Source organism: Scylla paramamosain, chromosome 10 (genome assembly GCF_035594125.1).
Source record: "Scylla paramamosain isolate STU-SP2022 chromosome 10, ASM3559412v1, whole genome shotgun sequence".
Lineage (NCBI taxonomy): Eukaryota > Metazoa > Arthropoda > Malacostraca > Decapoda > Portunidae > Scylla > Scylla paramamosain.
The window spans coordinates 5,209,173-5,222,678 of NC_087160.1; the positions used below are offsets into that span (position 1 = coordinate 5,209,173).

Consider the following 13,506-nt stretch of genomic DNA (forward strand, 5'->3'; position numbering starts at 1 on the left):
TATTTGCTCAAAAAAATCTCAAATAACATAAAGATGATGGAAAACATGCAAAAAGTTATTTGGCAAAGAGTAACACTTTTTAAGTTGTGTCACAGGTGCACATAATGTGACACACAGTGAGCAGCAGTGGTGTGGAGGAGTGGTGGCGGAAAATCAATGCTCATGAATAAAGTTGTCTCACTTTGGTAATGAATTCTATACCGCCTCACCACACCCCAATATACATGTGATGGGTAGGTCACTCTGTGATACTGAGTGAGACCTTAGTGCATTTTCTACCACCATGATGCACACTTTTGGCAAGCTGCGTGTGTGATGGCACATTCATCACTGTATTATCATGAGGACCACTGAATCAAAATGTGTGGTATTCTGTGAACCACAACTGATCCCAGCAATGACTTTACAGGCACCGATATGCCTGCCTTTCATGCCCAACACAAGGAGTGCATCAACAAATGAACAGATCCACAAGTAAGGGCAAGGTTTTGAGTACTCAACTTGTTTTCTATTAAGTTTTCAATAATAAATAACCATTCTTGAATTTTCCAAAGTTGTCTCCATAAATTTATGGCACCGGCAATGAGAGTGGGCTTGTAAGGATGCCATCATTTTATGGCATACTTGCTGGGTGGGATAGAGGTACAGACATATAAAACCTTAAAAATGGGCACATGAAGGATGGTAGCAAGAAAATATATTATGAAGTCAATACTCAACAACAGGTGAAAAGTGAAGATGCTAATATGAAACTGATAATGCAAGCAGGTGAAAGGTTGTGATCATCAGGGGATAATGGTAAATGAGAGGAGGAGGAGGAGGAGGAGGAGGAGGAGGAGGAGGAGGAGGAGGAGGAGGAGGAGGAGAGAGGAGGAGGAGGAGGAGGGAGGAGGAGGAGGAGGAGATAGCAAAGAAAAATGCTTCTTACCATCAATGTTGAGCAAGAGTGAGCCATTCCTCCATGAGGACGGCCTCACAGAGTCCAAAGAAGCCAATGGCAACCTCCTTGTTGGACCCAATGGGATAGGTTGTCCCAGATTTCCTATCAAATGAGTAGAAGTGGCGGTGCCCAACCAACTTGTATTTGAGGGCACGAGAATGGTGAAACATTACTTCAAGGAACTGCAAAAATAAATTGTGATCATCATCATCATTGGATAGATTACATAAAAGCAAGATTACACATTTTACATAATTATATTATTCTTTATCATGGATGCCTTGTGATATTACATTACAATCTCATACCAGGTGGAAATCCCCCCTGAAAGAGAGGACAGTCCACATGAATAAAGTCCTCCATCACAGTAGGACTAACACAGGAAGGGGCTCCCAGCTCCCTCGAGCTAGAACTCTTAAGTTGATTTTACAATGCACAGGGAACATGGTAGTAGTACTTATGCAACCCAATAGAAGAATGTGTAACGAGGCCATCCCCCTGCCATGGATTCCCATATTAAGAAGCCTCCTCTCTAGCATCCATATCCACAAGACTTATCAGAAATTTTTCTTGAACAGCCTGCATCATACTAGCAATCTTCTAAAAACAGAACATTAATTTCAGCTCCCTCAATACCTTCATTTTCCATAGTTTAATGTCTCTTTACTCTTAACTGTAATAGCTACTAAAGTGTTACTTTGTTGGCTTTGAGGAGGATGAGCCTTCCATGATGCTGGTGTTGCAAAGGTTACAGTCACCTGTGAGGAATGGTCTAATTACTATGTAGTAAGACACTCTAGACTTCAGGAGTTCCACATGGCTTGTAGCTCTCTCTCTCTCTCTCTCTCCTCTCTCTCTCTCTCTCTCTCTCTCCTCTCTCTCTCTCTCTCTCTCTCTCTCTCTCTGCTTCTCTGGTTTGCCAGAGTAAGTCTGTTTGCTATTCTCTGTTGGATGGGTTCAAATGGAAATAACCCAAGTTACGTGTAGTTACAAAGTCTGCACAAAAAGACATCACATGATGGAGAGGTCTGGCCATGAAAACAGGGCTGCTCTCAACTCACTGCTCAAAGACAGGTCTGCCAAGCATCAGGGTGACTCCTTTAGGATCATTGCCTTGAGAATATGGGGGTTGCCAGTAAATCTAGCTGCATCATCCCTACAGGACAAAGGAGTTTGACCATATATTTCAAAATACATCACCATACAAGAAAAGCAAGTACACTTATGCCAGTTCAGGCTGTGTGTGTGTGTGTATGTGTGTGTGTGTGTGTGTGTGTGTGTGTGTGTGTGTGTGTGTGTGTGTGTGTGTGTGTGTGTGTGTGTGAATAAATCAATACAGTAATTCAAGAAACACCAAGTGACCTGAATAATCTTTGGAGGAAAGCTGTGTTGTCCCTGGAGTGGAGTAAAGCACCTCCAGGAGGTCCCCCAGATGCAGCTCCTCCTTCAGTGCCATGGTAACCCTCCACTTCTCATGACAGTTTTCATTCATTTTGGAAACCTACAAAAAAAAATCACATTTCAAATTAATAATGACTTAGCAAAGCAAACTTACTGTATCTCATTTGTCAAGTGTGTACATTTTTGGTTCAAAAGGGCTTTGTAATTTCTTTTATACAGTACTTATAAATCTCACCACATAAGATGCTGACTGCTGCTCACTGTTTCCCACATCAGAAATAACGCCAACACCGTAAGCTTTCTTGTCTGAATCAAAGGCAACAGGATGAGAGTCAAACACTCTTGGATGTGCCTTCTTCATCAATTCAAATATCTCCCTGGTAGAAATATTTATATTTGAAAAAAAGTCCCTTATGATCCATCATCAGCAAGATACAAATGTACAATATTTCTATATACAAGTGTTTATTTACATAGAGATTATCAAGACACTGCATTGGCACTTTGAGTAGAACAATGATGGAATCTCTGAAACTTTTTGAGGGAAATTTTCTTTCTCCTAATAACTCTTTGGAGAGAGAGAGAGAGAGAGAGAGAGAGAGAGAGAGGAGAGAGAGAGAGAGAGGAGAGGGGAGAGAGAGAGAGAGAGAGAGAGAGAGAGAGAGAGAGAGAGAGGAGAGAGAGAGAGAGAGAGAGAGAGAGAGAGAGAGAGGAGAGAGATAAACAGGTTTTTTTATATACTTAGCCAAGGCTAGTCAAAGCATTATAGAAAAAAAAAGCCTCCTTGACCCATAAAAAACATTCACAATTGTGCATGACATTCTGTCAAAGGAACCCACCTTGACCTACACCAAATGTATCCTTATGCAAAGCTTACTGTGCACATCCTGAAAGATATAGTGGCTTTCCAGGGAACAATTTTTCATCCCCTTCACTGATAAACTTTAGCACTCCGTACCTGCTTCCTGTATTTCCTTCTTCCTACAACTTGAATTCTTTCAAGAGGGAGGTCTTAAGACACTTTTCTAATTTTGATTAATCCCTTCTGGTTTTAGGTGCTTTTTTGGAGGACTGGACACCTAAATAGGCCTTCCTTTAATAAATTTTGTTGTCCTTGGCCAGCTGCCCTCTTACATAAAAAAATATAATATTAAAAACAAATAAATAAAAAAATAAAAATAAATAAATAAATAAATAAATAAAATACAGCTACCCAAACACAAGTAGTTTTCTTTTTTACTGAATCTTAAATTAACTAATTGAAATCTATTGTCTTCTCACTTCCTTTAAAACTTCCTTGCATAACAACCATCATATACCACTCATGACCAACAACGTATGTGGGCGTTATCACAATAACTTATCACGATAACGATATCTTGTTATCAGTATCTGATAATTATTTTTCCTGTGTTATTAATTCATCAGTATCCACTGATACATTTGGCTCCAAACTAGTGATAACTGATCATTTTAGTTTTTGGAACACGAGCATGTTGAAGTCTTAAACTTTCAAAAATCAAATGTAGTTATTTCACTTAAAACAGTATTTTTCATTACTGAAGAGACAGGATAAACATTGAATTTTAAGTTTTCTAAGATTTTTCTAAATTTTCCAAGATAAAGGTAAAAATAAAGATTTGGATTTATCAATTTTTTTTATTTAAAATATCAATATTGTTATCAATAGTATCAGAATTTTGCATTTATTGGTTTATCGGTTATCACTTATCAGGTAATAATCCTATCATCAGTTGTCAGTTATCAGTTATCGCTGATAAGGTTATTGTTATCTGATTTATCAGTTATCATGATAAATTTTTCACTATCACACCTGGCTATGATCAACACTCCCCCTTCCACCTTCACCAGACAAATGGCCAATCCCACCCTGCATCCCTTTTCTTTCCCTTATAGAAGTCAAGTTGATCAGAAAGAAAAAAGGCCCTCCTGTGGAGGCTCAGAGGAGAATGAACCAAGCTTTTTTCTTCCCATTCAGGCCTTTACTTTAATCACAGGCTGCCACAGTGATGATCTAATACCCTTAACCATGCTATCCTCTCCTTGACTTCTTCCTATACAAGCCCCATCACCAAATCTCTTCTAATGGCCCACTCCCCTTCTCCTCATTAATCTCATCATTCCCTTCCTAACAACCCCATGGAGATCATAATGCTGACACCTTAAGATCAATTTCTCACTGCTTCTATGACACTCTAAGGCCTTTCACGTTACATGGTTTCTCAATGCATCTCGGTGCAGCTGCGGAAATGATTGGGACTACTGCTGCACAATCATCCGGCTGCTGCAAACATTGAAATCACGTGGAAGTCCACTAGATATGTTTGTCACACAATGCCTGTGCAGCTACAAAACCACACAGCATGAAGGCTTCTATTTAAATTTAAATCTCACTAACACTGCACACAGGTATGGGATCAGACAAAGCCACTGTATCCGGGCCCAGACCAGTCAATCACCCACAGCTGTACAGTATGAAGAGGGACATACAAACAATCAGTTGACTGCTATGTCCAGGCCCAGACCACATTTAGATGCGGCAAGAAACAGCATAATGTGAAAGGCTCATAAAGAGAGGCATGACAACACAAATAACATTACACTTACATTTCACCATAACATTATAGTATAGATGACCCAAGAAAAGAATGTGGTCAAGGTGTAGCCTATCTAACTATATGTCAAAGATTGATCATTTCACCTGTGAAGAGAAATATTAATGAAAAACATTACACATGAGAGTGAGATGCAAAATGATATTTTAAAAAAATCTCCCCTAACTACTCCTATTAGTGTTTCTCTCTAAGCTCTTTATAAGCTTCAAACAGAAATCAACATGCAGCTACAGGGCATCTCCCATCAAGATAAGTGTCCTTCTCTAGGCTTCACTGTGCCACATGATCGCAATGATGCAGCACTTTTTTTTTTTTTTTGTCAATAAATCGGCACTAATGTCGATGAGGGGTCCCCAACTTGCTGGGCCGTGTCTGGCAGATCTGAGTTGCCAGATGTGTATTTTCCTTGCAGTGTTACCAGGTCAGGTCTCTCTCTCTGTCTGTCTCTCTCTCTCTCTCTCTCTCTCTCTCTCTCTCTCTCTCTCTCTCTCTCTCTCTCTCTCTCTCTCTCTCTCTCTCTCTCTCTCTCTCTCTCTCTCTCTCCAGGCAAGATATATGATCACTATTATGTTGCTAAATGTGCATAGTCTCTCTCTCTCTCTGTTTGTGATGAGAGAGAGAGAGAGAGAGAGAGAGAGAGAGAGAGAGAGAGAGAGAGAGAGAGAGAGAGAGAGAGAGAGAGAGAGAGAGAGAGAGAGAGAGAGAGAGAGAGAGAGAGAGAGAGAGAGAGAGAGACTATAAACATTTACCAAAGTAATAGTGATCTCAAGGGCTTCGTTGCGAAGGTCTCAGAGGAGGAAGCTGAGTTCCATCGAAGGATCTTGGAGGTGCAGGCTAAGTTTTGTGAGAGGATCTCAGACCTGCAGGCTGAGTTCTGTGAGAGGATCTCAGCATCTTACCTAGTAAGACGATGGAAGAGCAGTGGTTAATTGTGTACAGGGACGCCAAGAGGCTGAAGGGCCTCAAGGTGCCTTGCATGGAGATGAGGAACCCCCTTCATTGTGCTGGAGGGAATGACAGAAGAGGAAGTGGACATGGTGGGAGGAGACAAGGAGAAGGAGGAGGCAGCCGCAGTTACCCTGCCCCAAAGTAAAGTGCTTGTGCTTGATGATAGCCAGGTTAGGCACTTAGATAATGTGTTTTGTGCCAGAGACAGGAAGCATAGGTCGAGAGTGTGTTTGCCAGGGGCTGGGATAGGGAAGGTAGCTGATAGGCTAGACACGTGCTTGAAAAGTGATGGGACAAAGCCCATTGTTTTTCTAAGTGTGGGAGTAAATGACCTTGGTAAGGTCAGGAGTGAGGAGCTGTTCAGAAAATATAGGCAGGCTCTGGATAGGGTTAGGGACAAGGGAGGGATGCCTGTGGTATGTGGTGTCTTGCCAAGGAGGGGAGTTGGTGTTGAGTGGCTGTCCAGGGCCATTACAGTGAATCACAGGCTCGTGAATCATTGTAAGATGGATGGATGGATGTTCATCGACAACTGGGACCTCTTCTATGGTAGGACCACCTTGTATCCCAGGGACGGAATGCATTTATCACGCCAGGGTGTTCAGGTTTTGACCAGAACAATCAAGTGGGAGGTAACTGCACTCCAGCACTTTTTTTTCGTTAGTCAGGAGCGAGGAAGGACTAAGGAGGACAAAATGAAGGATAAATTAGATCAATCTAGATAGGTAACTAGCTCAGAAAAGGCAAGGAATAGTTTAAGTGTATCCTACACAAATTGTAGAAGTATTTTGAGTAAAATAGACTTGCTTAGAGGAATGGTGTGTGTAGAGAACCTTGATATCATAGCTTTAACAGAAACTTGGTTAGATATGGGTTAGATATGTCAGGAAAAGTATTTAATCCAGAGGTTAAGATAGATGGTTATACACTATTCTATAAAGACAGGGAAAACAGGAGAGGAGGAGGCATTGCACTGTACAGTGTTGTATTGACAGTAGAATTAAAACATAGCAATGCAGAGTCAATATGAGTCAATATTAAGGAAGGATCACAGTCAGTAGTACTGGAAGTAGTGTACAGGCCACCAAACAGTACAAAGGAAATTAACATCTCATTATGGCAGGAAATAAATTGAGCAGGAAGGTACAGTCAGGTATGTGTGGTAGGAGATTTAAATTTTAGAAGTATTGACTGGAACCTAATGGTGGTTAACAGGGAAGCAGAGGAATTTCTTAAGGTAATTCAGGATAATTTTTTTGTATAAATAATTCATAAATTGCTTACAGGACAGTTAGCAAGCATCTCAAATAGACCAATAGATCACAGGAAAATGACCCTAAATGGATGACTGCTAGGTTAAAACACTATAAAGGATGGAAGAGAAGTATATATAAGAGATTAAAGGCAGGGAAGAGCTTTTAAGGCCACAATATGATAAATTAGAACAGTCAGGAGTTTAATGAGGAAAGATAAAAGCAATTATGAATTAAAGGTAGCCAGCCAGGTGAAGATGGAGCCCCAAGAGATTTTATCAGGTATACAGGATGAAGAATAAGGAAACAATAGGTCCATTAAAGGCAGCAGATGGGAGTTGGTTAGTTCTGGGAAGGAGATTAGTAAAATTCTGAATAGGTATTTTTTAACTGTCTTCACCCAGGAAAACATGCAGGATATGCTGAATAGTGAGTAGATATTTAGAGCAGATGAGAATGAGAAGCTGACAGGTAATACCCTAACTAAGGAGATAGTGGAGCAGGAGATAAACAGGCTAAAAAAAGTAAAAAACACCAGGACCAGATGAAATATATCCCAGAATACTGAAGGAATGTAAAAAGGTTATTAGTGAGCCGTTAGTTTCTGTTTTTAGGAAATCACATGAGTCAGGTGAGGTACAAGTAATTTGGAGACTGGCTAATGTAATAGCCCATCTTTAAGAAAGGAGACAAAACTTTAGCATCTAATTTCAGACCTGTCAGTTTAACTTCTGTTGTAGGTAAAATAATGGAGTCAATAATAGCAAAGAACATTAGGGAACAATTAGACAAACAACTTGATAAATCAGTCACAGCATGGCTTCACGAAGGGGAAGTCTTGCCTGAAGAACTTGTTAAGTTTTTACAGTAAAGTGTACGAGGCAGCAGATAATGGTGATAGTTATGACATCCTATATCTGGACTTTAGTAAAGCGTTTGACAAGGTACCCCATCAGAGGCTCCTGAGAAAGGTTAGGGCACATGGGATAGATGGGAAGGTTTTAGGCTGGATAAGGTCATGGCTAAGCAACAGGAAACAAAGAGTTGTAATAAACGGCTCTAAATCTGAGTGGGGTCACGTAATTAGTGGGGTGCCACAGGGATCAGTATTAGGGGCATTGTTGTTTTTAATATATATCATTGACTTGGATAGTGGAATTAATAGTGATGTTAGCAAATCTGCAGATGACACGAAGATAAGTAGATTAATTAGGTCAAAATCAGATGCAATCGCCTTGCAGGTAGATTTACATAGGATGAAAGAATGGCTTGACAGATGGCAAATGCAGTTTGATATCAACAAATGCAAAGTACTTAGTTTAAGTAGAGGAAACCCACACAGTAGGTACAATAAACAATGAAACACTGGTAGGTTGAGGGTACAAAAATAGATTTAGGAGTTATAGTTAGCTCTGAACTCAGTCTAAGAAAGCAATGCATAGAGGCCAGAAACAGGGCAAATAGGGTATTAGGATTAATTTTTAGGAGTGTTTAAAGTAAAAGGCCCAAAGTAATATTAAAGTTATATTTGTCACTGGTCAGACCTCATCTAGACTACGCTGTGCAGTTCTGGTCCCCATACTACAGGAAGGATATAGATCTATTAGAATTAAAACAAAGGAGAATTACTAAAAGGATACAGGGGGGTGAGAAGTATTCCTTATGATGCGAGACTGAAGCTGTAAAATCTACATTCTTTAGAGAGACGTAGGTTAAGAGGGGGACCTGATATAAGTCTAAGTGGTATAAGGATTATAACAAGAGGAGACGTAAGTAAAATTAGGATCAGTAACCACGATAGAACAAGAAATAATGGGTTCAAGCTTGAGAAATTCAGGTTTAAAAAGATATGAAGAAATTGGTTCTCAAACTGAGTGGTAGATGAATAGGAAGGACTCTGTAATCAAGTTGTTAGTGCTGAGACATTAGGGAGCTTTAAGAGAAGATTAGATGGATTTATGAATGGGGATGATAGGTGAAAACAGGTAGGTATATTTCATACAGGGACTGCCACATGTAAGCCTGATGGCTTCTTGCAGCTTCCCTTATTTCTTATGTTCTTACATTCATATATTTTGTCAGGTGTGTGTGTGCGTGTGTGTGTGTGTGTGTATAGAGTATCCTCGCCTGACCTATTAACACTGCAAGGAAAATACATAACTGGCAACTCAGACTTGCCGGGCACAGCCCAACCAGCCAGGGACCTTACGTCAATCAACCATAAACTTTTCCAGATCCACACAGGAGCACTATAACATCTTACCAAATACTGGCATTCTGACACTCACAGTTTTTGCTTCCGTGAATAAATGGGTGGTTTGTTTCCAAATGAGTGAAACTCCACTTCGTAAACCATCACTTTAATATCTTTCTTTGAAGCCAATATGGGAAAGAAATTGGTTTCCAGGTTTATCCTCATTCCTCCCCTGACACGTCTGTTGCAACTCCTGACACATGCTGGAGACTTCACTGGCCTTTCATGGACTGTAATGGGATGAGGATTTGAGTGTATAAACTAACAATCATTAAAAAAAAAAAAAAAAAAAAAAAAAAAAAAAATCAGTTTACAATAGCACACGCACAAAATTAACAAAAAGCAAATTCATAATTAATGTAACTGCATGAATAAATTTCAAGTTCGCATACAGTAGAGCAATGATTCTCAAACTGTGCACTGCAGCACCGACTATCCCCCAAATGCGCCGCATTATTTTCAAGGACAGATATACTCTACAGTCTACAAGGACTGTAGAATTAGTACACAGTCAAAGTCCAAGATATATCATCAATGCGCCACTAAGCAATCAAGTTTGAGAACCTCTGCAGTAAAATCTGTAGCTACCCATGTGAAACCTAGGCTACCTCACGTTCAGGAGAGCCACGTACCTCACTGCCCTACTCTCATGTGTTCATAATACAGCCTACTTCACTACTATGTTACCACAATAATCAACATTGATAAGAAGCCACAGTAAGAAATTGTACAAACTTAGTGAAGAATAATGTGATGAAATATAATTTTCCTGACAAAGCAATCAGCTAACGCAGTGGTTCTCAACTGGAGGGTAGCGAGCACAGGACGGGAGGGGGAAAAATCACGGAAAATCATGGACTTACTGGCTATTAATACAAATGAGATGCATCTATTTATTTATCTATCTATCTATCTGATTCTATCTACATATGGTGGCATAGTTGGAGAGGGGCTTGAGTGGGTGGAGCAGGGAGAATGGGGGCCCCAACTGCATTGAACCAGCTTAAGGGGGACCAGCTTGCAAAAAGTTGAGAATCCCTGAGCTAATGGAATGCATTGAATGCTGAAGTTGTGTGTGCAAGGCGCATTCATAGCTTTAAAGATAAATATCACAAACTGACAGGGCATTACAAGCTTGGCTCAATACTGTAAAAAGTACAATTAGGTAGGAACACTGTGTGCAGGATAGCGTAACTCATCATTACACAGCCATGTTCAACTTTACTTTTGAAAACAGTAGTACAAAACCAAGTAAAACAATAAAAAAGGCATTCCCATGTGGCATCCAGACGTGTGACTACGTCTCACTACCTAACACAATGGGTTCCAGGCAACCCCCCTACACTACCCTTATGAGCACAATAGCATGATGACTTAACAAGCAAAGAGGAGATAACCATGTGCAAGAATGGTTAGAAATCTAAAGAGCATGTAGTACATAGTATATCCGTGGAATGCATGACGTGGAGAAATACTATGTGCCCCCATGTGTAGACAGTATACGTAAATGCGTGTATATCTATAAAAAATGTAAATCTGAAGATTCATACAAGTTCTTATTATTACCTTTTTTTGACTGGTGATGCAAGGGTTAAAGATACTCCAAACAGTTAAGCTGAGTGATGCAGGGGTTCAAAATACTCTAAACAATAAGATGTAAGCTTGGGTCACAACCATAGAGGTATAATGGGTATATTATAGCTCCATGGACACAATTATACATATTCGTACATACGTAATAACTATTGTACCAAACTGCAGTGGAACAAAGAAACATAATCTGGCGTTAAAAAATACATTACTTGCTTGATTCAACTATGTAAGTAAAGAAAAGGGTAATTGTCTAGAGTCCTTACCGGGCCTTATTACTGGTCTATTCACTTCAATTCTTTTACACATACCTTCACATGCACCTAAAACATCATTTTAAAGTGGGGGACAAATGCCCCCTTCCCTCTAGTCGGTTAGGTTAGGTTAGGTTAGGTTAGGTTAGGTTTTAGGTGCATGTGAAGGTATGTGTAAAAGAATTGAAGTGAATAGACCAGTAATAAGGCCCGGTAAGGACTCTAGACAATTACCCTAACCTAACCTAACCTAACCTAACCTAACCTAACCTAACCTAACCGACTAGAGGGAAGGGGGCATTTGTCCCCCACTTTAAAATGATGTTTTAGGTGCATGTGAAGGTATGTGTAAAAGAATTGAAGTGAATAGACCAGTAATAAGGCCCGGTAAGGACTCTAGACAATTACCAAGAAAAGCAAACTGGTAAATAAAACACACACATACACACCGTCCTTCTGGTGGGGTGCAGTTTCTCTGACCACCCTCTGGTTGCCCAAACCTCGGCGTTTGTCATCACACACACTAGCCATCGCCAGGTAGCTGGACACTTTTCTACTGTGCCCCTCTCACCCTTCCTTCCTGCTGGTAGTGAATACCGAGGTAGTTAAGACGAGCATAGATATGGCAGGATGAACCTCCTACTTGCTTCCTGTCTGCGGGGTGACTGACGCTTCACGAGTCACTACCCGTTCAGCCATGAGATAACGAAGCGTATCGTTTTCAACTCACTTTAGTTCATTTGTGTACCATCAACATTGTGTGTGTGACTGTGTGTGTGTGTGTGTGTGTGTATTAAAAGATAATATCTTCCCAAATATTATATGCGACTTCACGCTATTGTTACCAATGTAGTGTAGATAGTTAATATTTCTGTACTCTTGTGTATTGCCATACACACACACACATGGTACCTATTATTTAATAAATCTTATTTTCAGGGATTCTATAGTAATAGTTATATGGAAAATCATATAATCCTATTTTCAGGGATTCTATAGTAATAGTTACATGGAAAATCATATATATATATATATATATATATATATATATATATATATATATATATATATATATATATATATATATATATATATATATATATATATATATATATATATATATATATATATATATATATATATATATATATATATATATATATATATATATATTTTTTTTTTTTTTTTTTTTTTTTTTTTTTAGGTACACGACAGGTAGGCCTACATAATAGTATGCATGTAGTGGCCACTATAACAATTCACTCTATTCTGACCTGCTATACAAAGATTCGGTTTTCTTGTATGGAAGTCTGCTAGTTTACTGTAACTTTCATATGCCTTCTTTTATTGTCCTCCTTACATCCATATAAGTGAGAATAGATCGAGTGTGGCAGCTAAGCAAGCTTCCTTGGTGGTAGCCCTCGAGGTGACTGCGCCCCACACTGTCTTTGATATGGGGCAGAGTTGTACGCATCCAGAGACACCAAGAATGCAACAAAACATGATTCCCGTGTTGACAATTGGCTAAAATACAAAGCCAACAAATAGATCTATAACTTAATTTTAAAGACTTAACATAAATACTTTCCCTGTCCAAAATAATCTTGTGGTCCTAATTGATTGGGCAGTGCCCACTGATATCGAAACACTAGGTATCTGCACCACACCTGGTCTGCTCTGCTGAGTTAGAGAAAGGGCTGAATTTATTCCAAAGGAGTTTGGAGAAGCTTTTCTAGACTCCTTAATTTGTTATGGTATGGCAGGGACAAACCAGTTGTATGGGACTGTGGTGGAGAGACCTGCAGGATGTGCTGTGCAGCTGACCCCCTGCAGTGTGAATGGTTAGTCCTCTCCTCCTTCACCACTCTAGAGTAAAAGGGTAAGATGTTATTCAAGTAATTTCAGAGTTTTAAGGGCGTCTTTCCATCTAAGCCACACTTCCCTCATAATTATGTCGGCCTGACAGTATATACAGAAATACTTTATAGAAAAACATCTAATTTATATCTAGTTTTTATTTAACAAGTAATTTACATAACATATCATACTGTATTTACATTATGTATATGTACATACCATGTGGTGAAACATGATCACCATAAAAGTATTTGTCTCAGAGACTGAAGAAAGGGAGGGGAAGGATTGAGGACAACTTTGGCAGTGTGTCAGGGAGACAGGGATAAAAATCTGGTAAACATGAGAGAGAGAGAGAGAGAGAGAGAGAGAGAGA

At 39.6% G+C, this 13,506-nt stretch overlaps 1 protein-coding gene across 9 annotated transcripts in view; it reads right to left on the reverse strand.

The window, feature by feature from the left end:
- Positions 1-12,092, reverse strand: part of LOC135104141 (protein argonaute-2-like) — a 60,967-nt gene extending 48,875 nt beyond the window's left edge. Inside the window, exons 1-5 of one of the 9 annotated variants that reach the window (XR_010270316.1) lie at positions 11,726-12,090; positions 9,467-9,662; positions 2,577-2,718; positions 2,303-2,441; positions 929-1,122 (exon numbers count right to left, since the gene is read on the reverse strand). The gene's annotated coding sequence lies outside the window, so the exon portion shown is untranslated. Of the gene's footprint in view, positions 1-928; positions 1,123-2,001; positions 2,082-2,302; positions 2,442-2,576; positions 2,719-5,726; positions 7,984-9,466; positions 9,663-11,725 lie in introns of those variants that run through there. The other 8 variants (XM_064011185.1, XM_064011182.1, XM_064011186.1 and 5 more) reach the window with 8 other exon arrangements.
- Positions 12,093-13,506: the final 1,414 nt, after the last annotated feature.